At 43.2% G+C, this 25492-nt stretch overlaps 1 long non-coding RNA gene across 2 annotated transcripts in view; it reads right to left on the bottom strand.

Moving 5' to 3' along the window:
- The window catches only part of LOC132815378 (uncharacterized), a 180752-nt gene extending 155531 nt beyond the window's left edge, over positions 1–25221 (bottom strand). Inside the window, exon 1 of one of the 2 annotated variants that reach the window (XR_009644640.1) lies at positions 25118–25221. This is a non-coding gene — a long non-coding RNA (uncharacterized LOC132815378). Of the gene's footprint in view, positions 1–10822; positions 11310–25117 lie in introns of those variants that run through there. The other variant, XR_009644641.1, reaches the window with a different exon arrangement.
- Between the last annotated feature and the right edge of the window lie 271 nt (positions 25222–25492).

Below are 25492 nucleotides of genomic sequence, written 5' to 3'. Positions count from 1 at the left end.
TCTTTTCAGAATCCTTTCAAGTTTCACAACATCCTTCCAATAGGAAGGAGACCAGATTGCACGCAATATTCCAATAGTGGCCTAATCAATGTCCTGTACAGCCGCAACATGACCTCCCAACTCCTGTACTCAATACTCTGACCAATAAAAGAAAGCATACCAAATGCCTTCTTCACTATCCTATCTACCTGCGACAGCACTTTCAAGGAGCTATGAACCTGCACTCCAAGGACTCTTTGTTTAGCAACACTCCCCAGGACCTTACCATTAAGTGTATAAGTCCTGCTAAGATTTGCTTTCCCAAAATGCAACACCTCACATTTACCTGAATTAAATTCCATCTGCCACTCCTCAGCCCATTGGCTCATCTGATCAAGATCCCGTTGTAATCTGAGGTAACCTTCTTCACTGTCCACTACACCTCCAATTTTGGCACCATCTGTAAACTTACCAACTATACCTCCTAGGTTCACATCCAAATCATTTATATAAAAAAAACAAAAAGTAGTGGACCAAGCACCAACCCTTATGGCACTCCAGTCTGAAAAATAACCCTCCACCATCACCTCTGTCTTTTCCCTTCGAGCCACATCTGTATCCAAATGGCTAGTTCTCCCTGTATTCCATGAGACCTAACCTTGCTAACCAGTCTCCCATGGGGAACCTTGTCAAACGCCTTACTGAAGTATGTATCATACATGTCAGAATAAGCTGATTCAAATAATTAAGGCAAGACCAAGAGAAACCAGTTTTAGTCTGACAAATATAGTTTATTATCTAAAAGAAAGAACAAAGTTTAAAGAGATTGGAAAATAATAATTGTACAGCATTGAAATTTATTGAATTGGATACCAGGCAGAATAGATCAAGAGTCACTTTGCATCAGCAATCATATTTGGAAAATGTTTGCTCCACTCTTACTTGTCAAAGTCAGGATTCAAGAAAAAGATGCAGCAGCTATCAAAAGACTGAAATGGAGAAACTCGGAAATTTCATTGTACAGCTGAATGAGCTGGGCATTCAAACCAGGCCAGATGCCTGAAGTCCCAGAGTTGGGTACAACGATGCAATATCCCAAGGTAAAAGATGCTATTTGAATATACAATTGCTCGGTTTTATTTTTTTCAATTCAAAAAATCTTCCATCTGGGAGATGCCAGGAACATGACACTTTTTTTTAGAAATGATGCTTCTCATGCAAATCATTGTGATGGTTTTGTCTGTGTTAAGAAGGTGTAAGTTTGTACTGTATCATGACTCCCTTGTTAACTTTACACAACCCACCATTTGCTCCACCACACCAGATATTTTTCCCTACAACCCCAAGAGGTGCAACACTAGCCTCCACAGCTCCCCTCTCATCTCTATCCAAGGTGTTCAACAACCGTTCCAAATCTGAGAGATTCACCCAACCGTTGCTCCCAATGTTGTCTCCTCTGTATCAGGCAGTTCAAATACAGACTCGGAGACTGGTTTGTGGAGTACCTGCGTTCTGTACGCATCAACTAACCTGACCTTCTGGTGGCCATCCATTTTAATTCCCGCTCCCACTCCCCCAGTGACATGTCCATCCATGGCCTCCTCCACTGTCAGAATGAGGCCAGTTGAAAACTGAAGGATCAACACCTGATATTTCACTTGGGAAGCTTTCAGCCCAATGGCCTCACATTGACTTCTTCAGCTTCAAAATCACACCTCCCCCAGCCTTATCCCCTAGCCCCACCCCTCCTCCTCACCTTCCTGACCTAACTTGTCTATCTTCCTATTTACCTCCTATTCCCACTGACCAATCACTATTATCCCTTCCCTGCACCGACCTAATGCCCCACCCCCTGCCAGTCCTTACAAAGGATTTTAGCCTGTAATGCTGGCCTTCCTGCTCCTTGGATGTTGTCTGACTTGCTGCACTTTCAGACCACCAAAAGAACATATCAATACCAAAGAAGGATCATTCAAGTTGAAGCCTCAATTGCAACTCTCTTTCTTTTGAGAGTTTTTTCCCAGTATTTTTTGTTTTTATTTCAGGTTTCCAACATCCATAGAATTTTCTGTTATGCATGGGTTCAAAAAAGTAAAACACCCAACAAATCTTTCAAATCTGCAATAAAAACAAAATTGTTTTAATTATGCGATTTTATTTTACCGGGAGCAGTGTAAGTGAGATTACTGCCTTTGTGAAACATTCAGAATAGAGTTTTGTACTGTTTACATTTCTGCTTGCAATTCTGAAGTGGAGAAAGCTTTGTCTTGCCCTTGAGGAGTTAATAATAGGATATAATCATGACACACTCCTGCTGACTGTGCTTGGGTGGTGTGGTCAGAATCCTGCTTTCACTTGTTTGGTACCATTTGTGCAATATCTCTGATGTGGACTCCCAAAATAACCTGGGGCTGGCAGGAAAAGGATAAGGCTTTGGGTGCGGTCTCCAGAAATGGACAAAAACAATACAACTAGAACTGTCCCCCTCAACCCTACAAAGCTCTCCTGACTAACATGTGGGAACACATGCCAAAATTGGGAGAGAAGCCCCACAATCTAGCTTGAGCAACAGCTTCACATAATCACATTTATGGAAGCACGCTGTACAAAGTTCCAGGCACTAGCCCTACCAGCCTGGGGGGTATGCCCTCATCCTTGGGCAAGATAGACCCAACAGTCTGGTAGACAGGGAAGGGCATTTTCCTGGAAATCCTCAACACTGACTCCAGAAACCTCAGGGCAGCAGGTCAAACATGGGGCATGGAAGCATCCTGCTGACTGCCATGTAACCACCCCTCCTCAGCCAATGGGGTCAAGGAGAAAGTGAGGACTGCAGATGCTGGAGATCAACGACAAAAAAATGTGGCCCTGGAAAAGCACAGGTCAGGCAGCATCCAAGGAGCAAGTGAATTGATGGGGTGGGGGTTCACCGAATCCTGACAGTGTGGAAACAGGCCATTCAGACCAACAAAGAGTAAACCACTCAAACCCATACCCCTACCCTAGTACTCTACATTTATCCTTAACTAATGCACCTAACCTGTACATCCTTGAAAACTATGGGCAATTTAGCATGGCCAATTCACCTAACCTGCACATCTTTGAACAGTGGGAGGAAACACCTGATAGAAACCCACGCAGGCACGAGGAAAGTGTGCAAACTCCACACAGACTGAGGCCCTGATGCTGTAAGGCAGCAGTGCTAACCGCTGAGCCATGGTGCTGCCCCAGAGAGATAAATAGGAGAGTGGAGGTGGGAAAAAGTAGCTGGGAAGGTGATAGGTAGATGCAGTTGGAAGGTAATAGTGAGTGATAAATTGGATTGAGTGGAGAGTGGAGCGGATAGGTGGGAAGATGGACAGGTAAGACAGTTCAAGAGGGCAGAGCCAAGTTGGAGGGTTGGATCTGAGATGAGGTCAGGGTGGGAAGGGGAGGACAGAAGGAAACTGGGTGAAGTCAATGTTGATGCATGTGGTTGGAGGGTCCCAATGCAGAAGATGAGTTGTTCTTCCTTCAGGCATGGAGTGGCTTGGTTTTGCTGGTGGAGGCAGCCCTGGACTTGCACGTCTTTGGGGGAGTGGAAAGGTGAGTTAAAGTGGTCAAACACAGGGTGGTGGGGTTGTTTGGTGTGTGTGTCCCAGAGATGTTCCCTGAAACATTCTACAAACTGGCGTCCTGTCTCACCAATGTAGGGGAAACCACATTGACAGCAACGGACACAGTAGAAGAGATGTTTAGATGTGCAGGAAAATCTCTGCTGAATGTGGAAATCTCCTCTGGGGCCTTGGACTGAGGTGATGGGGGAAGTGTGGGCGCAGGTTTTACACCTTTTGCGGCAGCAAGAGAAGGGGCCGGGTGTGGAGGGTGGGTTGCTTGGGGGCATGGACTGAATGAGGGTGTCGCAGAGGGGATGGTCTCTGCGGAATGCTGATGGGGTGGGGAGGGAAATGTCTCTGGTGGTGGCGTCTGATTGTCGGTGGCAGAAAAGACGTAGGACAACGCACAGTAGCCAGAGACTAATGGGGTGGAAAGTGAGGATCATGGTAGGGTTCTATTCTTGTTGCAGTTGGAGGGGTGGGTTCATGGGCAGAGGTGCAGGATGTGGAGCAGACATGCTGGAGGGCATTAGTGAGCACGTGGGAAGGTAAATTGTGGTCCTTGAAATAGGAGGTCATCTGAGATGTCCTGGAATGGAACTGCTCCTCCTGGATATGGTAGGGGTGGAGGAATTAGGAGTAAGGGATAGCATTTTTACAGAACGGGGGAGTAGGAGGTTGTGTAGTCCAGATAGCTGTGGGAGTTCATGAGTTTGAAGTAAATGTCAGTGTTGAGTCAGTTGTCGGAAATTGAGACGGAGAGGTCCTGGAAGGGGAGGGAGGTGTCCATTATGGTCCAGGTGAACTTGAGGTCAGGGTGGAAGGTGTTAGTAAAACTGATTATGTTCGACCTCCTCGTGAGACTACGGGGTGACACCGATACAGTCATTAAATGTAGCAGAGGAAAAGGTGGGGAATGGGGCCAGTGTAGCTGTGACAGATGGTCTGTTCCACGTATCCCACCTAAAAGTCAGGCATAGCTAGGGTCGACACCGGTTCTCATGACTACCCCTTTGATCTGAAGGAAGTGGGAGGATTCAAAGGAGAAATTGTGGAGGGTGAGGATCAGTTTCACCAATCGAACGTGTGTGTCGGTAGAAGGATAGTGCTTGGGTTGGTGGGAGAGAAAGGGCTTGGAGGCCTTCACCATGGTGGATGGACATATATAGGGACTGGAGGTCTATGGTAAAAATGAGGCTTTGGGGGCTGGGGAAAAAAAATAGTCATGGAGGTGTTTGAGGGTGTGGATGGTGTCCCGAACGTATGTGGGGAGTTCCTGGACCAAGGGGGACAGGAGAGTGTTGCAATATGAGGAGATAGGTTCTATGCAACAGGAAAAGGCGGAGACATTAGGTTGACCGGGGCAGTCAGGGTTTGAGAATTTTGGGTAAGAGGTAGAACCAGGTGGTGCCGGGTTCCAGGACTATGAGGTTAGAGCCTGTAGATCCCCAAAGGTGATGAGGCTGTGGATGGTTTGGGAGATGATGATTTGGTGATGGGAGGTGTGGTCGTGGTCAAGGGACAGTAGGAGGAGGTGTCTGTGAGTTGGCACCGGGCTTCAGCAGTGAAGAGATCTGTGCACCAAACTACCACTGCACCCCTCCCTTGTCCACTGGTTTAACGGTGAGGTTGGGGTTGGAGCAGAGGGAGTGGAGGGCTGAGCTTTGTGAGAGTGAGCGGTTTGAGTGGATGAGAGGAGTGGACAGGTTGAGACAGATTATGTCTTAGCAGCAGTTGCAGATAAAGATGTCAAGGACAGGTAACAGACCAGGACGGGGTGTCCAAGTGGATGGAGTATGGGGAGGGGAAGAAGGGGTCCTCAGAGGGTGGGTGAGAGTCCCAGTGGAAAAAGCAAGCACAGAGACAGAAGAAGAAAAGCTTGGTGTAGCAACGCATATGGAATTCATAGACCCAGTAGCATAACGGGATGAAGGTGAGACATTTACTGAGGACTGATGGTTTATCCTCAGTGAGGGGAAGTCTGGAGGGTGGAGGATGGTAAAAACTCAGCAGGTTGCGGGCTTGAACCTGGTGTAGAGTTGGATTTGGGATGGGGGCGGAAACTGTCTCTGAGTGGGTGTGGTCATGGTATCATCGATTACATCATGGGTGACATCACCAGAGGAAGTGACACAAACTGCAGCAGTCTGGGAGGCAGAAGCAGCACATTCAGTGGCATCAGCAGGAGTGGAAGTGACATTCCGTGTGTCGTTCACAAAAGCAGTGTTGGTGGCATCCTCAGGTAATGGGGTTATACTTTTGTCCATGTTGGAGGAAGCATTAGGAGGACAGTGTGTACTCTGTTTGGGGGACTTCAACATCTGTTAGCTAGAAGGGCTTGGCAGCACCAGTACTGAGGGTTCCACAGGATGAAGCTGCTAAACTGGATCTGCAGCAGGGAGTGAGGGAACAAACAAGAATAGAGAAAAGGCCTGCATTACATCATCCTCATCAATCGATCTGTCGCAGATGTATCTATCCATAACAGGAAGAGTGAGAGTGACCACTGCTCAGTTATGTGGAGACCAAGTCACATCTTCAAATTGAAGACACCCCCCCTCCCCCACTGTGTAGCACTAGCACGGTGCTAAATTAGATAGATTTTGAACAAAGCTAGCAACTCAAGGCTAAGGATCCATGAGCTATTATGGGCCACCAACAGCAGCAGAATTGACTCAAACACAATCTGCAATCTCATGGCCCCCACTCCATCATTACAATCAAGCCAAGGGATCAACCCTGGTTCGGTGAAGAGTGCAGGAGGGCGTACAAGGAGCAACACCAGTCATATATATATAAAAAAAATCAATGTGATGAAGCTACAACACTAACATGACAAACAGTGGAAGCAGCAAGTGATAGGACGGAGTTAAGAAATTCCACAAACAATGGATCAGATCTAAGTGCTGTAACTCTGTCACATCTAGTTGTGAAAGGTGATGGGCAATTAAACAACTTACTACAGAAAGTAGCTCTCCATATACCCTGACTCTCAGTGGTAAAGGAGCTGTGCAAAACAGGCAAGGCTGATGCATTTGCATCCATCAACAACTAGAAGTGCCAAGTGGATAACCAAACTCTACCTCTTCCTGTGGTCCAGCAACGCAGGTATCAGTCTTCAATCAACTCATAACAACAGGAGTAAGCCCTCTAACCTCTCAGGCTGTTCTGTCATTCAATGAGATCATGGTTCATCTGTGGCCAAACTCCATACACCGGTCTGTGGCCAATATCCCTTAATATCTTTATTTAACAAAAAGTTTATCTATCCCAGATTTAAAATTAACAACTGCATCCACTGTCATTGTGGAAAGTGTGTGTGTGTGTGTGTGTGTCTGTGTGTGTATAGAAATGCTTCCTAAAATCTCCCTTGAACGGTCTGTTCTCGGGCTACGCCCCCTAGTTCCTGAATGCCCAAGCAGTGGAAATCGTCTGGCTTTATTTACACTGTCTTTTCTTGCTAATGTCTTGAAGACTTCAAGCAGGTCACCTCTTAACCCTTTAAACACTAGGAATTCAATTTGAAGATGTGACTTGGTCTCCACATAACTGAGTGGCAGTCACTCTCACTGCTCCTGTTATGGACAGATACATCTGCGACAGATCGATTGATGAGGATGATGTAAAGCAGGCTTTATCTCTATTCTTGTTTGTTCCCTCACTCCCTGCTGCCTAGTTTGTATAATCTCTCTTCATAGTTAAGCCCTGAAGTCCAGGTATCATTCTTGTAACCCTACATTGTACTCCTCCAAGGCCGGTATTTCCTTCCTAAGGGATGGTGCCTAGGTTTGTTCGCTAAGTACTCTAAGTCAGGTCTAACCAGAGTTTTGTTCAGTTTGAGCATAAACTCTGCATCCTCGCCCTCCAATCCTAGAGATAAACGCCAGCATTCCATTAACTTTGGTTACTTTCAACAGCAGCAGTGTGTGACCAGCAATGGATAAGGGCTGGGGCTGGGGCTGCGCCAGCACCAACCTCAACCCAAGAATGCATTAAAAACCACTGACAAGTGGCATGATCAAACCAGTCTGCAAAGCACTCGGCTAGACTTACAAACAGTGGTAAATATAGCCATGGCATTCTGTGCACAGCACCCTACTTAATGACAGCAAAGCCCCAAAATAGGTCCTTTCACGCTGTAGAGCAATTCTGTGACTACACACTCCCAAAGAGTAAAAGTTCTGCACTAGCAGTAGATCAAAGACCACGTCCTCCATGTGGAGCTGGCCACATGGGCAAGGGGTTGACCGGAATAGCATCTGGTGCATATTGGAGAAAGGAGACATTCTAAAGGGACAAGCAGCGCTCTAGTACACTTCCCAGCAGAGGAATTGCTTTTTTAGCCTAGTCGTTGTTACAATGTCAGATACATGGCAGTCAACACCGTCACAGCAAATTCCCACAAACAGCACTAAGGTAATGGGTTACAATCTGTCTTTCATGATGCCGGTGAAGGAATAGATATTGCTCATGACACCTTCCTCCTGCTCTTCCTCAAACTGAGTCATGGGATCTTTCTGAGGATGCAGATTAGGTCTCAATTTTAACACCAGTTTTGAAAGATGGCACTGGATCGTCTCGCTAGATTCCATACTCAGGGCCTGGATTGGGATTTCAAACCAGAAATGTCTCTCACACAGTCGAGAGTGCCAGTAAGAAAGCCATAATGGACATCTTGTGTTATGGATGGATCTGTAACTCTTGTCAGCTTTTCATGAATTCCATCAGCTCAAAATTCTTTGTTAAAACTAATAAAATTATATTGTGCACCTTGGACTGACATTGCAGAGTGAACAGAAAAGCTTCTGAAGTTAACATTACCACATCCCATTACTGATTAATGGGCTGCTGTGTTAGTTGCTGTTGCTTGGAGAAACAGGATAATTATGGGTTTGAGAGAGTCCGATGGATACTGTAACAATAACCATACTGACAGTCCTATATGATGAAATCATATCACTTCATTGAGATGTGAGATAATTACAATGCTATCAAATGACTTATTCGCATCTATTGTTTTGGTACTAAACTTCTACAGCATTAATCATACTTAAGCCTTGCTTTCATGTTGTGCAACATCTTTATGTTCAAACAAATTGCTCCCAACAGAAAGTGTGCTATAAGAGGTGAAATAACACCAAGACTAAACAGTAGGCACACAGTTCCATCATAACCATTCATTTCCTCCTCACATGTTGAGCCGCCTGCTGCAGGAACAGTGTTATCAGGGGTTAAATTAAAAGATTCACTTTAGCACTTGGTTGTCAGAGCTGCCATTCTAGTCAAATTCAAGTCACTCTCCCCCAGACCACACAGAGAAACGGAGTGGGAGGACAGCTATTATAAGCAAAGGATAGAGGTTACTTTCATTTTCATGTTCATTTCGAAATGAACTAGATTGGAAGAGCAGAGGTATATTGTTGAGGCTCTACCAGGCTCTGGACAGACTGCATTTGGAATATTGTGAGCAGTTTCGAGCCTAGTTTCTAAATATGGATGCATTAGTGTTGGAGGGGATCCAAAAGAGGTTCACAAAAATGATCCTGGATAAAGGGCTCGCCATATAAGGAGGGTAGAGTTTAGAAGGATGAGGAACACCTTATTGAAACTTGCAGAATACAGAGAGGCGTGGATAGACTGAGTGTGGAGAAGATGTTTCTGCTAGTCGGAAAGACTAGGACCCGAGGGCACAGTCTCAGAGTTGAAGGGATAATCCTTTAGAACTGACAGAGGAGGAATTTCTTCAGCAAAACGTTGGAGTGTCTGTGGAGACCAAGCCATTGAGTATCATTCAGACCGAGATAGATAGGTTCTTGATTGGCAAGGGGATCAAGGGATACAGAGTGAAAGTGAGAGAATAGGGTCGTGAAAGATCAGCCATGATCAAACGGCAGGGCAGACCTGATGGGCCAAATGGCCCAATTCTGCTCTTATTATCTTATGCTCTAAATTAAGGGGCCGTGGTTAGTCCAGACATGTAGTTACATACAGCATTCCTTTTTAAGTCAGGATTCCCAATATTACAGCCTGCATCTCTGATTCTAATTGCACTTCCATTGGTAGTTTCACCCTCAGTTGCCAAGGCTCTGGAATTCCCTCCCTAAATACCTTCAACATATACTCCTCCTTTAATATACTCCTTGATACCCCAATACAACAGAAAAGGGAGGTTAAGACTTAGTGTGAAACTGCATTAGATTCTACTCAATCTAAGAATATCACACAATCCTGGATGGAGAACAAACAACCTAACACAAGGTCCCAACGGAGACAACGTGGTACCTCTGGCTTCTAATATGCTAATTTACAAAGACTAATTAGTCAATGTAACTTGTACATATGCAATACACCACATGTTCTTGTTAAAAACAAGCATTCTTCTCATCATGACTCAAAAACTGTCTCTGCTCTGTCATTCCGTCCACCACCTCTGCTCACAGTGTATACCTTCTACCAGATTGACTGCAGCAACTTGACAAGCTCCTTGCAAGGTACCTTGTAAACATACAACTCCACCACTTCAATCAAGGGAGCACCACTAGCTGCTGGTTCTCCTCCAGAGCCCTACACCATCCCAATTTGTAACTGCATTACTGTCCCTTCACTTTGGCTGGGTCAACATCCTGGAGCTCTGTCCTCAACAGCCCTGTGTGCGCACTCACACCACACGGACTATTGTGATTCCATCAACACAATAAAAACAATAAAGAATGGAAAGCAAAGGCCTGCCAAATGTGGTTCACATCCCACAATCAAACAAAAACACACTGAATGTAGCAGCTTGGAGCTGGATTAAGATGGTTACCATAATAAGAGCCCTGACTAAAAGATGCAGCCTTCTCTATAATTCACATTGGACGGTCACACCAACTTATCACTTCAGCCTAAGTAATCTAATTCTAATTTTCACTCACCACCAAAAAAGGTATGAATTGCTCACATTAAATCATTTACAGGATGGGGATTTTAGATTTCAAATGACAAGATTAAAGATCACAAAAGCAATATATTGTGCAGCTATCGTGCTGTATTAATATATCTTGTGAACAGAAGGTGGACTCCAATGGAAGCTAAAAACAAGATGGAAACTTTGATCCACTTCACTCTGTCCCAGGTACCAGGCAGGGGGAAAAATTTACAAGCTGACCTCATTGGGGTTGTCATATCATGTACCAGGTAAAAGCCCAAAACACTACATCGGAGCCAAAAGCAAGAGCTTTCCATTCATGAGAAAAATATTAGCTTACCTTTCTTGTAGCCTTCTAAAAAAATCCATTCCTGGGATGTGGGCATTGATGGCTGGGCCAGTATTTATTGCGCACCCCTAGTTTCCCTCAAGAAATTGGTGATGAGGTGCCTTCTTGAACCACCTCATTATATGTGCTGCAGGTTGATTGACAATGCCATTCGGCAGTTCCAGGATTCTGACCCAGCCACACTGAAGGAATGACAATATATTTCCAAGTCAGGTGGTGTGGTGGGAAACTTGCAGCTGGTGGTATCCCCATGTCTCTGTTGCCCTTATCCTTAGAGATGGTACCGTTTGTGGTTTGAGAAAGTGGTGGTGCATCTTGTATATAGCACATCCTGCTGCTACTGAGCATAGAGAGATTAAACAACTTGGCACCAAACCCGCAAGCATGCAGGCTGCGTTGTCCTCGATGCTGGCAAACTTCTTGGGTGTTAGACTTCTGTACTTCTAGACAGGATAGGCCAATCGTGACCTCATGGCTCACAGCACTAAGTAAATAAGAAAAACATGTTGCTGATTTAAGTTTACATTTCTGACTGCCATTGGCAGTTTAAGTTGTTATCCATAAAGCTTCACCATAAAGTCGACTGCCCTTCTGAAAAAGTACAAATTGTATCAAAGGATGTAGGGAATCTAAAAAAAAATGTGGCTGGTTCAGTTTGGGAAACTTGGTTGGCATGGCATGAAGGGTCTGTATCCACGCGGTATGACTCTATAACTATTAATTATTCAACCTATTCTTATACTGACTGACAACCTGGTTGTTGTCAGGTAACAACTGATCTCCAATGCGGTGAGTAATATACCAGTGTGCATTTCAAATGCCACATTAAAGCTGTCCTTGAAATGCAGCAGGAGTGACATTAATGTCTTGAGGAGGAACTTGGTTCCAATCATTCAAAATGGAGACAACTCTCACATCTCAACGTACGTCACGCTTTGAGCCACAACATCTTAATTATGAGGCAGTGTAACCAAGGCAGAGAATGGCAACTTTGTACACTTTTCACCACATATCCATGTTCCTTTACTGAGTACTCGTGACAATAGAATCTAAAATCTAAAGAAGCTGTACTCCAAATCCCATGCACTACCTTGTGAGGGTCTCATCACTTTAAGGAGACATCATGCTCAAATCAAGGGACAGCCAGCCACAGGAGTGCAAACAAGTTCAGATCCACTCTCTGAAACAGCAGCCTAATTGGGCTCATTTCCCAGCGACTTTGTTTTGCCAGTCTTGCAGATTTGTTGTCTTCGCGTGCACATCAAATTCCTTTCGGAAAGCCACAGATGAGCTTACCTACACCACACACTCAGGCAGTGCAGTCCACTCACTGCGTGAAACATTTTTCAAGTTGCCTTTGCTTCTTTTTCCAATCAATCAATCTAAATCTGTGCCCTCTTGGTCTTGATTTTCCTTTCAAAGGGAACAGTTTCCCCCAATTATCTCGAACCCAATGATACCAATATCACTATGAGACCTCTAGCAAGTCTTTCAACCTTCTCTGCTGTACTCAAAAAGAACAGTCCCAGCCTCTCCAACCTACCCATGCAACCAAACTCTCTCTCATTCTTAAGTCATTCTCATAAATATTTTCTGCCTTCTCTAACATATTCACCACCATCCCAAAGTGTGCGGCTCAGAATTAAGCATGTCTGTTAAGACCAAATCGAAAGTTGTATAAAAGCTAATAATAGTCTCCTTGCTTTTCTACTCTTTGTCTCTGCAACTGCTTTTGCTTTCTATCCTTTAATTTTATCTCTCCTTGTTCATCCTATCACAATGAATCACTTCACACTTATCTGTATGCAACATCACCATCCATCTAAACAGCCTCTTGAAACTATCATTCCCCCCTTCTCAGTTCACAATACTAAAGTTTACATTCAGATTTTGAAACCTTGTATACCCAGGTCTAGGGCATTAATTCATGCTTTAGGAAAAGTGGCCCAGTTCTGACCCCTGCGAAACCTCACCGTTTATTTAGATCCAATCCAAAAAAACCACTATTTATGCCCGTCATGGAGACAGGCAAGACTGCATTTTTCTTCTCTGATGCCAAACTTGGATTTGAATCAAGCCCTGGCCATGTACAGGAGGTCTGCTGTGGAGAAAAGCTTCTATCCCTCAAATACTCACATTTCTAGATGGTTTCCCTGCTGCACGCCAGACACTTTTGAGGATGCCTCGCCAAGACTGTCAATGAAGGGCTTTATTAGGTGCTCTGTCGGGGCTGGCCAAATCATAAAATTTATAAAAGATCTACAGCGAGGGGACATTCAGCCAAGCCATCTCCACTGTATTCATCCTCAGAACCACAAGGAAAAGAGGTCAATAGGAGGTAGATGAACAAACTGCAACAAAAGTGGGAGAGTGGTGAACAAATGTGACAAGGGCTATTGGCAACAGAGGGTGGCGAACTACACAAAACATTTGGTACAAGTAGTTTACCTCTGCAGTGCAATGTCTTTCTAGCTATGTCAGAAGAATCATCTTTAACTGTGGAACTGCTTACCTTTTAAGTTACTAGCTTCAAAGTCTCAATGTCAAAGCCTGAGCCATAACACATGACACTTTTACATTCAAAGCCTAACATTTTAAACTCATAAATGTCGTGGAAGATTCAGACCCCTACTTGAACCATAATATGTCTCACTGCAGAGTACATTTGAATTTAAAAAAAAAGGTCTAGTTTGAATGACCTGTTATAAACAATGTCATGTTTAATGAACTTCAAAACTAAGGGAGAAGAAATAACTGACTGGCAGAGGGTCAGTGATGAACAACACATGGCTTTTCGTTTGCTGTTATGCAGAGTTTTTGGCCACCCAGTTCTGTAGCGTGGACAAAATCCAGCTACTAGCCAGGTCAAAATAAGACTACTGCATTTTAATGACAGCATTCATGGCAATGGCATTTCAGGTTTGTGTTTTAAAAACATTGTGCTTCCTTTATACTGTATTACAGTCATCCCAACAGGTCAGCAACAGTTTATGCTCACACTAGTCTCTTTTTATCTAGCTTCATCTAAACCTATGTTTTGATTCCTTTCTCCCTCACATGCTTACCTCTCTTCCCCTTAAATGCATCTTGGCTATTCTCCCCAACAAATCATGTTGCACTAAGTTCCACATTTTAACTGGTCTGGGTGAATATGCTTCCCCTAAATTCCCTACCAGCTTTATTCATAACTCTCTCATTCCTCCGGAGGTCAAGGCAAATGACAGCCATTTTGCAATTTGATGTGCCCTTGCCAACTGGAGCAGGCAGATCCGGAGACTACCTTGGAGGTGTACAGGACCTTGCAGGACAAGGTGAAGAGTGTGCTCTGGCACTAGTTGTCCCCTCAGGTTTCTTACCAAGACAGCCACACAGTGATTCATCTGGGCATTGCTGTAAAACTGATAATGATGCACTTACATTCACTCGACTATACAGGCTCGATACAGGCTAAAGTGGCATGCAGAAAAAGACAGAAACTTGGACAATGAGGAGCTCAAGGGATTGTTAAGTAGCTTGGTGTCATAACATTGTTTTGTAATACACTTTAGAGCACCTCTTATATTTATGTAATGTCTTTAACGTAGCAAAATACGTTGTTGTTGTCAGTGACAGCGGTGCTGCTGTTGAGTCAGATTTGACATTTAGCAATGGGCCAGTAAAAGGGAAAATGCAACTAATCCAATGGAAAAGAAAACAATTGCCTTCAGCACTTACACCAACTTGACACCACATTCAAGGAGCTTGCTAGTGCTTTCATCACTCCTCCCACCCTACTTCACTCAAAACAATTTCAAGCAGCCTCTGGATAAAATACGTCACACATTTCAATCACAACTGATCATTATGAAGTGGTGGCTATGACTACTAAACCAAGACTTGAACAATGTGCATAGCTGCACTAAAAGACATGGTCAACAATAACTCAAATGAGCTATTCAATGAGTTATGGCTTACTTTCAATCCACTCTAATCAAGTTAGTGTTGAAACACATTATAGTCATTTCCTCAAATGTTATGCTGGGCAGTGGATCAGATGTTTGCTGTTGACCTTTGGTAGGTAGGATTAAATGAACCCAAATTAAGGGATTGAGCCTTCCCTAGATGCACTCTTTCTTATCAGCAGGCAAACTAATCTGGGGCAGTGTCAATCCAGATCCTAATGGCCATGGAATAGCCACTTTTGAACAATTGAATGTCAGAAAGACTCTTATGGGAAATGGGATACCATCATACTAACAGAGCAGGAGGGTGTGATCAGGGAACATAGAAGGTTACATACAAACACACGAAAACGGCCATTCAGCCCGTTGAGTCTGTTCTGCCATTCAGTAAGTTAATGGTTGATCAAATTACTCTGCACCTGCACCTACCCTCAATAACCTTTCAAGTATTTATCTACCTTTACTTTAAAAATATTCAAGGATTCTGCTTCAAAACCATTCCTAAGACCCTCAACAATCCAAGAGGAAATAAAATTCTCCTAGTTTCTGTTATGAATTGGCAACCCTTTATGTTCGAACAGTGATCCCTCCTTCTGGTTTAACCCGCAAGAAGAAACAACCTTTTCACATGCATTGTGTCATGACCCTTCAGAATGTTGTATGCTTCAATCACCCCACTACTTGCTCTTCCAAACTCCAGTGGTCTAAAGCCCACTTTTTCATAAGACACCTGCTCATTTCTAGGTATTAATCTAGTGTTGTTAAGCCCAAAGACAGAAATCACTAAGCTTGCCACACCTAAGTTGACCAAAGAGCACTCGATGCTAACATTCAATACAGGTACCCCCCCATTTCGAACCTTCATTTTACACCAATTCGCTTTTACAAAACACCAACGTTAGTACCTGTTTTCGCTAACCGAAAGAGGACTTTTGCTTTTACGAAAAAGTGCACGCAGTGAGAGTGGCACCACCAAACGCCTTCCCAGGGAAGTACACTCAGCATTAGGCCGCCATAACTTTGAATTGTGCCTGTGAGCATGTGTTTCATCTCAATTTATTTTGTGCACCCATTAGCAAGATGTGTCTTAGGGTATCTCTCTCTTCTACACCCCAGTTTCCTGTACCTCTCACCATCCCAATGTCTGACGGCCATAACTATTTGTTAGAGTTAGATTAGGTTTTGTGTGTTATTTGGTCGGTTTTTTTGGGTCTGGGAAAGCTCAAAATTTTTTTCTATATAAATTAATGGCAATTGCTTCTTTGCTTTACGCCATTTTGGCTTACGAATGGTTTCATAGGAACGCTCCACTTTCGGATGGTGGGGGCCACCTGTACTTGATTGGAAATCAACCACTGAACACCCATAACAGAATGAGCATTTATTTTTGAGAGACACTGCTAGCTTTGCCAAATGAAACAGGGACTTTCTAATATGGTAAAACACGCCATATGACCATCGCTGAGCTCATACACAACTACCCGAAACAAGGACCCTGTGCACTCCACAAATCCAGTAATCATTTACAATATTCCTGAAGTGCTTTTAACTTTCTGTAGCACAACTTAAACATTAAGCATTCAAGGGGGCTATGAAAGCACAACTTACCTCTGGGCAAGAAGACTTTTATTCACTTTTATAATAGAAGTGTTAAATGTAAACTCTTTTTCCTATTCTTTGACTTGACCTGTCCACCTAATGTTTTACTTCCAGATTTAAAGGTCGTTGTGTAAGGAGCTAAAAAAGGAATAAGTATTGCTCAGTCTTCATTTGTCAATCTGTTATATCTTTCTCCTGACAAAAATTCTGATACAAAATGAACTGAATGATACAAGATCTAGAAATACAAACAAGGTAATAAATTCAAGAAACTGAAGGGACAATGGATGTCAAAGACAGAGATGATGGTGAGACAAGACATAGAAATGATCGGTAAGTACCACGTCAAGACCAAGCCATTGCTGAAACAACCCCACTATTTTGTGATGCTCGTGTGTTCGAGCAGGTTGCATTTGTACGAAAGGTCATCAGTTCAATGCCAGTTGGAAAAAGCCGTAATTCTGGAACAGTGTCACATTTCGTTCGATCACACTAATTTCCATGTGGAAGTGGTTAGCCTTCGGATACCTTGGCCCATGTTGACAGACCATATATTGCTTGATTTAGTGCAATACACACATGAAACCCAGCTACCAATTCGGGTGACCACGAAGTCACAAAATTGTCTGAAGGAGGGTGACTGGACCCAAACCGTTAACTCTGTTTCCACTCCACGATGCTGCCAGACCTGCTGAGCTTTTCCAGCAATTTCTGATTTTGTTGTGTTAAATGTGGTCTGAGTAACAACAGGTTGACTCAAACTTTTGAGGCCTGGCGTTCTCAGCACCAGGTCATGGTGTTGTGAATATTTGTCGAATTAAAGCGGTCAAGAAAGGAAACTCAACAATTTCCATCTTCACTGTCCACAGTTCATTCTGGGCGTGTTTTGGTTGGACAAATTCAGAGAAGTGACAGCTCTGTCAAAGGCAACTCTCTCACATTTACTTAGCAATTGTCAAGCAGGAGTGACTTCACTGGCACAAGCTCATGTGCAGGTTGGAAAATGGACACGCAACTGAGGAATTCCTGTATAACAAGAAAGCCAGGACCAGATGACTAGTAGAACACTCAAAATTCCACTCTGAGGTGATGGGAGTTGATAGTTTTGAACATCCATTTTCATATTTGGAATGTGGGGGAAGAAGGCAACATCACTAGTAGGCCAGGCTGCAGTGCCATGGCAAACAGCAGCATGGCAACAACCCCCTAGACTGAAAACCACCACCCACATACTAACTCACTGCCATCTCGCACACAGGACTTCTGGCAGAAGTTGCTTCTCACCGACTCTTTACCCATTAGTAAACATTCACCATATGAGGATACTGCCTCCTTGATGGATGTACTGCCTGCCCATCACCTTACAATCAATACACAGAATCCTGAAAGTGATGGCTGGATACAGTGAGAAAGTGGAATTGCTTAAAATGTTCATCCACAATCCATTACGGTAGAGCAGGCTCAGTGGCTCTTCGTTCCTTGCTGAACGACAATGCAATAAAGAGCTAAATGCATTCTGTTTTTGTTGGATCCTGTGTTTACTAATTGAGAAACACTCATGTCAGGGGATACAGCAGCTTACAACCTTAAACATTCAGTTAAGCAATTCGCTAAATTTAATCATACCAGAACTGATCTGAAGAAAATTCTTCCACTTTAAGAGACGAATAGGGACATTTAAAAAAATGGATGGAATAATCAAAACAACACATTAAAGTAATTCAACCACAGAGTGCACCCAAGGATGTCTGGAATGGGTCCAAGAAAACAGCAAATTGTTTTCAATAATATAACGAATCACTGACCTTTTAACATATTTCAAAGATAACAAAACAAGTGCAATTTCTTCAGTGCAACAGTTAAATATGGACCCTTCCTTCAAATGATCATGTGAGATTTTGAAATCTATTGATAGGAACCAGCAGTACAAAGTTGTAAGTCACAAGAACGCACCTTCTCACCATGCTCTGTAAATAATGAGCACACAGCATTTGAAATTCCTAAGGCTGCTGAGATATTTCACCACCCATATATGACTGCAGGCTACCACAAAATTATCAACATTTCCCTTAATGGCAATAGAAAAGTGAAATAGCTTAACCCAGTCACACATAAAGTATTTGAGTTGGTGAAAAGCAAAGTGAACACCTAACACTTCAAGTACTCAAGTCGAAGGTGGAAAATAGACTCACAAAAGCTCCTAACTACTAATTTACAGAGACCACAATGAGCAAAAGAGGGGAGAAAGTAAAGGTGCAACTCAAGCAGTTCTAGGAATCCACAGTGTGTGATCCATCTCAGAAAAAGGAAACATGGTGAGTCAGTCCTGGTTGTCTGCCAAGATCTGCAGAGGCAGGGAGAACACTGTGTAACACTGCAGCTTCTCACAGTAGCAAGGACAAAGTTACAAGACAGACAGTTATCCAGTTGATGTAACAGTCTACACCAATCTCCTCTATGATCATCGTTCAAAGTGAATCGCTTTCAACCTGCATCAAAACAAAAAAACAAAATGTCCTTCCTTCCAGATCTCCAAGGGTGCACGGTCGCATTCCCAGCTATGTGGACTCCAATACACAACAGCTGATTCAAGTGGCACGGCTGGTCTGAACAGCACTAATTATAAAAAGTCAGGCCCCTCCTGAAATGTAAGACATAGGAACCCTAAGTGAGTCGACAATACCATAATGCCCTCCCACCACATGTACACTAATCACAGCTGGCTCTAGCTCACCATTGCTTCTTGGCCTCTCCATTGCCTCTACATTGTCAAACTGATGGTGTTCAACTTTCAGTTCTGAATGAACCAATTTCCATCAATTAAACATTGAGAAGACGGAGGTTGAACCAGATTGTGCAGGGCTGAATTTCATCCTCAAGCATTAGATTCTCTACCCTCCATCTGAAAAGATCATCAATTTCTATTTATGTAATATTCTGCTCTTGTCTCAGCATGTCTGCTGCTGAAACCTTCACTCATGCTGATGTTGCCTCCAAACTCAAATGTCTGCAACCTCTCCTAACTAGAAATTCCAACTTTCAACTTGTACTAACTGACCCACAGCCCTGCTGGCAGCAGCAAATCCCAGTGACTAAACGCCCTGGTACGCACCGTCATTTTTCCTTTATCTCTCCATCTCCGTAACAAATTTCCACTGAGAACTCCACTCCTTTTTAATTCTGGCCTCTCATGCCTTCCCCAATCCCACTACCCAAACAATCCAAGAAAACCCTAAAGGTGAACATTGGTTCCCTTGACCTCACTCACCCCTTCGTGCTTTAATATCCTCCTAAACATTAACCAAGCTTGACATACCCATTTCAATAGGCGTACCATTTAGCTCCTGTTAAGTACCCTTGTATATCTGTTTCCATGAAGGGAGCTTTAGAATTACAATTAGTTGATTTTAAAGACATTGGAATGTATAAGTAGTAATGTCTCAGCATTAACTCTCCCTCATTTACAGAAGCAAAATTATCATTACCATCCCAAGGCAATGAAGCACAACATTGATCGATTAAAATTCAAGAACAAAATGTTATACCTTCCTGGGTAAACAAATCTCTGCCCATTTTCAAACCACCTAGCCACAGCATAAATAAAAAGTTTGCCTTTTAAGGAGACCTTAACAGGCTTTTGTGTCCCACCCCATCTGTCTATTTAGGGGGATTCTAACTGCCCTGTCCCTCAAAGTAAACCTAGATTTACCTCATAATTTCAGAGATTTTTGTGCATAAAAGAGTCCTAGTATCTGCCTTAAAAGTAATTCCTTTCAGAGAACATGATTGTAGCGCAACACTTTCCAGATGAAACACTGCCGCTGACTGGATATATAAATCAAAATTAACATTTGTAACTGCCATAGGGAGCAGGTGCAAAGGGTACATTTTACATGCAAGGATGATAAATATATACCATATTTATAACAGATTTCAGGGATTAGAGCAAGGGTGCTAGATTTGTGTGGTTATGTTTATTGGCAGAGTGTAAAACTTCCATTTTTAATAAGTGGTCAATCTCCAAGCCTGTTGGGTTCAGAGATTACTTGTCCCAACTGGTAAGTGCAGACCCAGGTTCATTGTCTGACCTCTTTGGAATTAGCTGCAGTCAGGTGGAGTGTGATACATCATAGGACCCTAGTCTGGCAAGAAGGATAACTTCAGATGTTGCTCTTGAATAGAACAGAGCAATTCCTTCCAACAAGTACACACAGAATGGCAAGTTCATTCAAGGTGAACATTGAGTATAGGAGTTGGGAGATCAGGTTGCAGCCGTGTAGGATATTAGTTAGGCTACTATTGGAATACAGCTGTAAATGTGTTGCTGGTCAAAGCACAGCAGGCCAGGCAGCATCTCAGGAATAGAGAATTCGACGTTTCGAGCATAAGCCCTTCATCAGGAATGGCTTATGATGAAGGGCTCCTGATGAAGGGCTTATGCTCGAAACATCGAATTCTCTATTCCTGAGATGCTGCCTGGCCTGCTGTGCTTTGACCAGCAACACATTTACAGCTGTGATCTCCAGCATCTGCAGACCTCATTTTTTACTATTGGAATACTGCATGCAATTCTGGTCTCCCTGATTTAGGAATGATGTTTTGAAACTTGAAAACGGTTCAGAAAAGATTTACAAGGATGTTGCCAGGTTTACAGAGTTTGAACTCTAGGGAGAGGCTGAATAGACTGGAGCTGTTTTACCTGGAGCAGAGGCTGAGTAGTGACCTGAAAGGGTTTATAAAATCATGAGGGGCGTGGATAGGGTAAATAGATAAGGTCTGTGTGCATATGTTTAAGATGAGAGGAGAAAGATTTAAAAGGGAATGAAGGGGCAACTCTTTCACACAGAAGGTGATGTGTGTAGGGAATAAGCTGCAAGAGGAAGTGGTGGATGCTGGTCCAATTACAACATTTGACAGCCATCTGGACGGGTACATAAATAGGAAGGGTTTAAGAGGCAAATGGGCCAAATGTTGGCAAATGGGACTTGATTAATTTGGGACGTCTGGTCAGCGTGGAGGAGTTAGACTGAAGGGTCTGTTTCAGTGCTGTATAACTCAATGTCTTCACTGTGATGCCCTCAGCCCGATAACTTGTAGTCAAAAATGTACACAAGTCATCTTGCAGACTGATTTAAGTCTGATGAATTACACTGAACCAACCACCACCTTCATAAACAAAAGGCAGGTGGAGGTGGAGGTGAAAATTGGACTTCAAGACAGACAATTTCTGTATTCTCAAAAGCAACTGTAACACAGTTGGCAGCATTTGCCTCCAAAGCAGAAGACTCTTGGTTCAAGCAATACTGCAAGCCAGAGTGTGACGATCTAGACTGGAAACTCAGCACAGCATTACGAGACTGTTGAACTGTTTGAGAAGTTGGTTATCAGACAGAGATTAGTCCCAAACCAAGTCTATCTTCACAGACAAAGTGAAAGACCCCCAGCTCGGCTTTTGGAAAGTAGGTGGGTTGTCGCTGGTATAACAGCCAGCATTCATTACAGCATCACACACAAAACATGACAGATGTCTACAGAGGAACCTCGAATATCCGAATGACATGGGTGGGGAGTTTATTTGTTCAGATAATCAAATGTTTGGATAATCGAACGCAGGACAACACATTTTAGCCAAGCATTGTGACCTTGCGATCTTGTTAGATAATCGAATGCCGAATAATTTAAGTTCCTCTGTATTCATTTTCACATTGTTATTTTGGAATTTGCTGTCTGCAGATTGGGCTTTGGGGCTCTATACTTTAGGAGGCAGGGGCACTGAATAGTTTTGACAAAAGGTGGACAGATTCTTGTTAAGACAGCGGAATCAAGGGCTCTCAGAAGACCGGGGAACGTGGAATTCGGAACTTAACTATGGTTTTACTGAATGGCAGAGGAGTCTTGAGCTGGCTTAATGGTATACTTGTGCTCTTATTTCATATCTTTCCAATATTTGCTGTTGCTTTCCTTACTGTACAACAGTGACTTCTCTTTAACAATCCTTTATGCACCATAAAGTGTTTCAAGACTTAGAGTGATCATGAAGGGGTGACGCAAACCTGTTTATTCTACCTTTAAAAACTACTATTTTACATTGATGGAATGCAAATTTTCACTGGTGGAAGCAATGAATCTCATGGGATTCAGAAAATTAAGCTAAAAGCATGACATTACTCCAAGAAGCTGCAAATAGTACGCCTTCTGTCCCCATCTGTAAAATGCTGTGATTATTATTCCAGAAAAACACATTTAAACATGAGAGTTCTTAGCATATTCATTTAAGTATGCCTAAGGATGAGAAGGGAAGCCAATTTTGTAGAATAAAATGTGAGGACAAATCAAAATCCCAGCCTGGACCCAGCTTCACAATTCTCTACTTCCTTCAAGCTTCTTCCTGCAGCTGCGTGATGCTGAAACTTAAAAGTTTCCTGCTTGTGTCTTAATTTTCAGCTTTATCGAAAGGTACAGAGATTACTTCTCACATTTAACTGCTCTGAAATGCAGCGACAAAATAAAACCCAAGGATGTTTTACAGATGTGTTTTCTCCCCCACATGAAAGGAAATATTTGAAAGTGACCAAAGCTTGGACAAAGTGATACGTTTCAAGGATCAGCTTGAAGTAGGGAGTCGGGAAGGACAGACGGTCAAAGAGACTCAGGCCTAGACAGCTGAAGGCAGGGCCAACAGGCGGTAGGAAGGAGAAATGCACAGAATTAAACTCATGCATTTACAGCACAGAAAGAGGCCTTCTGCCCACCATGTCAGAACAGATCTGACTTCACCAATCCCATTTTCCAGCTTTTGGCCTATAGACCTGGAGGCAATGGCAATGCAAGTGAAAATCTAAATGCTGCTTAAAATGTTATGCGTGCTTCTGACTTAGCTATTCTCTCAGACAGTGAGTTCCAGATCCCCTTGACTTGTAATAAGTCTATTCTCAACTCTCCCCTTGGTCTTCTCATCTTATTTTAAATCTAACCTCACTGGTATTGATCCCACTAGTAATGGAACAGTGTCTTCCTATCCATCTTATCTATGGCTCTCAAGCGTCGTGGACCTCGACCTTCGCTGGTACATGGATAAACAGCTCCAACATATTCAAACTTTCCTGATGGTGCATACCCTCCAGCTCAGGCAGCATCCTGGTAAATTTCCTCTCCATTCTAATCACATCCTTCCTATAGTACAGTACCCAGAACTACATGTAGTACACCAGTTGTGGCTTAACCAGTTCCAGAATAACTGCTTTGTTCTAGTGTTTTGTGTCTCGACAACAAAGGCAATTAAATAATTACAGAAGAGTGCAGGGTTGCAAGAGATCAGGGACCTTCAACATAAATGCAAACCCTCTTCCCAAAAAAAACCAAAAACCAAACAAATAGTCAAAACACTCTTGGTTGCACAATGTACAACTGTGACATAAATTATATTAAAACGAAGTGAACACTGAGAGCATCTTCAAGCAAGTGAACAATAAACCCGTTTCCCCGGTTACCTTTTCAAACAGGTAAACGCCAGGGCTGTATAAGCATCTGCCTCCGTGCTAAGGACAATGGGTTTTGGTTTTGTTCCACTACAAACAGAATTTCATCGAAGTCTATTTCACAAATCTTTAACGCTGCTTTAATGTCACTTGCTGTAGAAAATGCAACATATTTTGAAGGGTCGTATTCTTTCCCGGGGGTTTGGTGCAACAGCATCGAAAGTCATTCTCCTGCAAAGTACAACAGTGGGAGGTTCTCTCAGACTGCGCTGCCAATCTCAGACAGGGACTGGATAACGGATTAGGTAATGCAGGAAATACCGATTCCGAATCACCGCCTCCTGCATAGATCATCTCCTGTGCAGTTCTCTGCCCTGAGCAGGGGGGAGAAAAATAAACTCCAAGATCATCAATTGCACAGTGCCTTGCGCAGAATTGTTTTTTTTTGCATTTGACAATTCAACTCGATGGTTAAATCCTACAATATAACTTCCATCTTCAAACGGCGGTAGCACGGTGAAATCTTACTTCGCTGTGCAGACTTTGATTGGAGCCCGCTACTTCAATAAATACCTCCCAAGCGATGCATAAAGTATTCCAAGCTTGCTCACTTTCACCATTTAATGAAGGTAATGGGTGAAGATAAAACGTTCATTTTCTGCTTTGCATTTGGTTCGAAACAAATTTCCCGTGGATAAAAACAAATCTGGCCCTCAAAAGTTCAGCATGTGCGTTTGAAAACAACAATCCAATAAAGTACAAATCGCATTCAACTTAAAATTTGAAATGTGTACAGAGCCCTGGGTGATGGAAACTGCAAACTTGGATGGTGCTGGGCGCTACGATTTACAAAGATTCCTAGATAAAAGCTAAATAAAATCAATCCTAAGCTATCATCGACAAGAGGTGGAACGTTTTAAACATGACCCATAGTCAGCTTCCTATGAATTTAACGCAGCTTTCCCGTCTCTTAAGCAAATTACTGGAAATCACTGCAATTTTTTTGTTGAAACAAAAGGACGCAGCACCCATGCGATTCCCATCCAAGGCAATAAATTGATAAACACTCACAACACCCCACTCCAAGGTCCACATTTTCCGGTGCATATAGTGCATGGCCGTGTTGCAATTTATATACATATACACATACATAAAAGCAATATGCAAACACAGATGTTTGCGAATAGGATCCTCTCTACGAACAATCTCATACCTCCCCCTTCCAACGCAAATGGACACAAAGCAGAAAGAACAAAGAGATAGCTTACAGGTATTGAGAAGTTTTCTGCTGCTCTGCGAGTTCTTTCCATTACACGGTGCTGTGTAAAGTAATCCATTAAGTGCAGGTTGCTTTGGTTCTTGCTGCTGCTCCTCCATCACTATTCCATGTGCTCGCACGCTTTCGCGACGTCAGTGGAACGTTGCCCGGCGCCGCCAGCGACTGACGTCATGGCACCCGACGGGGAAACACCCACCCTCGCGACGGAATCCCGCCCGAGGACCTGGAAGATACAGTGTCTGGTCCTTAGCATTAAGTCTTATAACAAACTGTGGATGGGTGGTCAAGGTATATGAAGTGACGGCAGGGACGTGCAGATTTTCTTACTTCTCTGCATGTAGTGCATAGTGCACTTTCTGCCCCC

This window comes from Hemiscyllium ocellatum, chromosome 4 (assembly GCF_020745735.1).
Source record: "Hemiscyllium ocellatum isolate sHemOce1 chromosome 4, sHemOce1.pat.X.cur, whole genome shotgun sequence".
Classification (NCBI taxonomy): Eukaryota; Metazoa; Chordata; class Chondrichthyes; order Orectolobiformes; family Hemiscylliidae; genus Hemiscyllium; species Hemiscyllium ocellatum.
This window is presented reverse-complemented; position numbering and strand designations above follow the sequence as displayed.